Below are 4,713 nucleotides of genomic sequence, written 5' to 3'. Positions count from 1 at the left end.
GAGGCTTGAATTTTTTCTTCAGTTCCCCCAGCTTGAAAAATGCTGAGCGTGTTCTTCCTTTTTGGTTTTCTGATTCTAGACCTTTGCACATTTTGTTGCTATATTTGGCTTTATCTTCTCAAGCTGATCTTTGAAATTTTCTATTCAGCTCTTGTACCTCCTCATTTCTTCCATTTGCTTTAGCTTCTCTGTGCTGGAGAGCAAGTTTCAGTGTCTCTTCTGGCATCCGTTTTGACCTTTTCCTTCTTTCTTGTCTTAATGACTTTTTGTTTTCTTCGTGTGTGGGAAGCCATTTTCACTTCTGCTGTTTGACACAGTCCCAGCGGGAGAAGAAACATCATGCAAAGCAGATGATTCTCTGAGGAGGCGTCCTCTATCTCCTCTTTAGAAAAACTCTGAATTCACCGGTAAAAATATATAATATGGCCACATTCACATCTTTTACCATTAGCTCTGCAGACCTTGGGAAGAAACCCGTCTGACAATTGTTTCAGCTTCGGTGGGTTGAATTCAAAGGGAATTGTATGAGCCACTCCCTTTCACAGAAAACCTAAGTACAAAGTAACTTCATTTATGAGATCACAAAAGCAGATAACAAACTAAAGTAAAGCTGACCGACCTCTATAGACCTCACTGCAATCAATTGCCAGCGAGAATCCACAAACCCCCACTATTACATACAGGCACCTACGTAAATAGGCAGAGAATAGTGAACATAAGTGAAAAGTAGTTTTAATTTAATAATCTATATTTCCTGTAGCAATTAGCCAGGTTGGGCCTTATGCCTCACAGCTTCAAAAGAAAGCAACAGGAACACTGTGGTTAAGCAATTTAATGAATACTCTAGGAAAACAAAATAATTAAGTAGATGTTAGTAATACTTTTACTATGAAAAATAGTAGTGCATTATGTAGGATAGAAGATTGATAATCACCTAGTAGAAACAATAAAGTAGTGTAGGCATTGATGATTAATAGAAACATATTAATAAGAGGATGTAATCAGGGGTCTGATAAGTGGAAATGATTTGTATAAGCTTTAACTTGATCTTTTAGTGGGAATAAGAAGAAGCAATTTATCACTTACATAGGAGAGGAGATGATGTCAAAAGGAAAATGCTTAATGGTTGAAAAATGAAAGGATTGAAAAAAAAAAAGGAAAGGTCATCACAGAAATACTTTTGTTAAGGTTGTATAATCACAGGGTGAAGGAATGTTGTGATTAAAACTGTGTAATAATTCAAGGGAAAATCAAAGTATCAAATCATTATGTACTGTGTAATTCTAAGTGTAAAAATAAAGACTTGCCTAGCCGGGGCAGAGAAGAAAAGAGAGAGAGCTCCATCAGCCAACTAAGCAGAGACTCCTCGATTGCTTTCGCCGATTTCACGTCTCCTCTCGTGTCCTGCAACCCTGCGAGAGCTGGACTCCCACATTCATGTATGATTTTCGTGAGGTCATCCCACACCTCTTCTGGTCTTCGGTCTTTAGTGTTTAATGTATCAAATCTGTTCTTCAGATGATCTTTAAATTTCAGATGGGATATATTCAAGGTCATATTTTGGCTCTCGTGGACTTGTTTTCATTTTCTTCAGCTTCAGTTTGAGTTTGCATATCAGTAATTGATGGTCTGTTCCACAGTCTGCCGCTGGCCTTGTTTTGACTGATAATATGGGCTTTTCCATCATCTCTTTCCACAGATGTAGTCTATTTGATTTCTATGTATTCCATCTGGTACAGAGAAGGTAGATGGTGGGAATATTGGGTAGATAGATAAATGCAGACATAAAGGAACAGAGCACAGGTCAAGACCACTCAAGATGAATATTCAGCCGCTTCACATATTGAAAATGGTGAGAAAGTCTACCTCCAGGGACCTTGGTTTCCTGACTGAGATGCCTCTATTTCTGGAAAGGATTCCTTAGAAGAGAAAGGTGGAGCCCATCTTGAACTCAGCTATGGAATGAGGAGCTGGGGTAAGGTGGCTGTCCCCTGCCCTGCTGTTGCTATCTTTTCTCATGTACCCTGGCCCATTTGACTAGAGTTTAACTGATGATGGGCTTGTTGTTTTCTTTACATTGAGGAGTCATCCACACTGAAGGCTGTGGTCTTTGATCTTCATCAGTAAGTATTTTAAGTCCTCTTCACTTTCAGCAAGCAAGGTTGTATCATATGCATATCACAGGTTTTTAATGAGACTTACTCCAATCCTGATGCCACAGTTTTCTTCATATAATTGTGTTATGCCGTGGTTAAAACCCTGCATGTTCCGCTGAAGTAGCAGGTGATGTTGAAAGTTTAGTGTCATCCTGCATTGAATATGCATTTTCAGCTCCGTCAAATCTGAATTTAGAATTTGATATGGGGTGTGCAGATAGTCCTGATTCTGCAACGTACTTGCCATGTGATGACCTTAAACAAGCCAGTTGATTTCTTGGAGTCTGTGTTTCCTTAATAAACTTGGACTAGTCTTTGCTCTGACTCCTTTCCCAGTTTCTTATGTGAAAGTCCTTTGCAGTTTGCATCATGCTCAAGTGTCTTTTTCAACTTTTACAGGAACCTAGTCTTCCTAGCCCTATTAAGTCTACCTCCTTGTAGCTCTCCTATTCCCTAACTAGATGACTATAAGAGTTGTGCTTAGTTGCCCTGTTTCCAATCTAGGCCCCACCAGCACATTTTCCATTGTTTCTAAAAACACAAAACTGACAATAATAACAATATAAATAATATAACAATGATGGCGATGAGGGTTAACATTTCAACATGTTTACTATTTACCAGGTACTTTGAGTCTTTTTAAAATTCTAGCATTCAGAATGAAGGTCGACTTCCTTAGCTTTGCACTCCTTCATGATTTTGCTTCGATCTACCCCTCTATCCTAATTACTTGCCCTCCTGTGAGTGACCGTCTTTCCCAACATGTTATTCCACTTGATGCTTCTTCTTCTTGTTCTAACTTGGTCTTATTTGGCCTTTAGACTAGATCTTACCTTCACTCTCATGAAGAAACTTCTCTTGCCCTTGTTCATTCACTCTGACTAACTCCCCATCCCGTGTCCTGGGCTCCCTTACAAAGCACACCATGGCCAGGATTTATCATATGCTCTGTCATTGCGGGTTCTCGTGTCTCTCCTTCTCACTGAATTTAATACCTGGTACAGAGTAGATGCTCTATGAATACCAACAAACTGAATGAATCAGCATTAGCTGGATAGCAGATTTGGGGAATACCAGGTCCTAGGCTACTGATTTTCAATGCTGTCGTAGTGTCAGAATCACGTGAGTTACTTATTGAATTAGTGTCCTAGGGCTACCATAACAAATGACAAACCTGATGGCTTAAAACAACTGAAATTTATGCTCTTACAATTCTGGAGGCTAGAAACCCAAAACCAAGGGGCTGGCAGTCACACTCTTGGAAGGTTCTAGAGTAAACTCCTTCCACGCCTTTTCCAGCTTCTGGTGGCTCCTTGGCTTGTGGCAGCATAACTCCAGTCTTTGCCAACCTCCATTATCTGGTGGCTCCTTGGCTTGTGGCAGCATAACTCCAGTCTTTGCCAACCTCCATTATCCCATGACCTTCTGTCATGTGTCTCTGTGTGTGCTCTCATCTTCTTACAAAATCACTACCCTAAATCCTAGATGATTTCATCCCAAGATCCTGAACTAATTACATCTGCAAAGGCCCTATTTCCAAATAAAGTTAACCAAATGTTGCTAGTTTCTGTCGAGTCTATTCCTACTCATAGTGACCCAAGTGTGCAGAATAGAACTGCTCCATAGCGATTTGAAGTCCATGATCTTTCAGAAGCAGTTTGCTTAGCCATTGGTCCAGCCTCATCTTCCCCCTTAACTCTGCTCCAGCCATACTAGCCTCCTTGCCTTCCTAGATCCCACCAAGTGTGTGCTCACTTTAGCCTTTGTTCTTGCTGAACTCTCCTCTCTGCCTGGAATACTTTCTTCCTCTAGGACTTGGGTACTTTCCTCCCTTACTGCCTTCAGATATTTTACTCACCTGTTCTCAGCGAGACCTTTCCTAAAAATTTTAACCCTACCTGAACTCTCTTTTCTTCCCTGCTTTATTTTATTTCGTATTCCTCATCACCATCTGAAATACTGTATATTCCTCCTACTCACTATGTATTCCACTAACTGTTGTTGATGTTGTTAGGCACCATTGAGTCGGTACCCACCAATAATGATCTTATGCACAACAGAAATGAAACACCATCTGGTCTTGCACCAATATCACAGTCTCTGCTAAGTTTTTACCTATTGCTGCTGCCACTGTGCCAGCCCATCTTATAGTGGGTCTTCCTCTTTTTCACATCCCTCCACTTTACCAAGCATAATGTTGTCTCCAGTGACTGGTCCCTCCTGGTAACATGTCCAAAGTATGAGAGATGAAGTCTGGGCATCCTGGCTTGAAAGGAGCATCTCTAACTGTTCTTTTTCCAACACAGATTGATTTGTTCTTCTGGTAGTCCATGGTAGTTTTAATATCCATCTTCAACACCATAACTCAAATGCATCCATTTTTCTGCGGTCTTCTTTAGTCACTGTCCAACTTTCACATGCATATGAGACTATTGAAAATACTGTGGTTTGGGTCCTTAGTCCTCAGGCTGACATCTTTGCTCTTGAACATCTTAATGCAGCAGATTTGCCTAGTGAAATACATTGTTTGATTTCTTTCTTTTTTTTTTTTTTTAAA

Source organism: Chrysochloris asiatica, unplaced genomic scaffold, assembly GCF_000296735.1.
Source record: "Chrysochloris asiatica unplaced genomic scaffold, ChrAsi1.0 scaffold00026, whole genome shotgun sequence".
Classification (NCBI taxonomy): Eukaryota; Metazoa; Chordata; class Mammalia; order Afrosoricida; family Chrysochloridae; genus Chrysochloris; species Chrysochloris asiatica.
The sequence above is the reverse complement of the archived record's forward strand: the minus strand, read 5'-3'. Positions refer to the sequence as shown.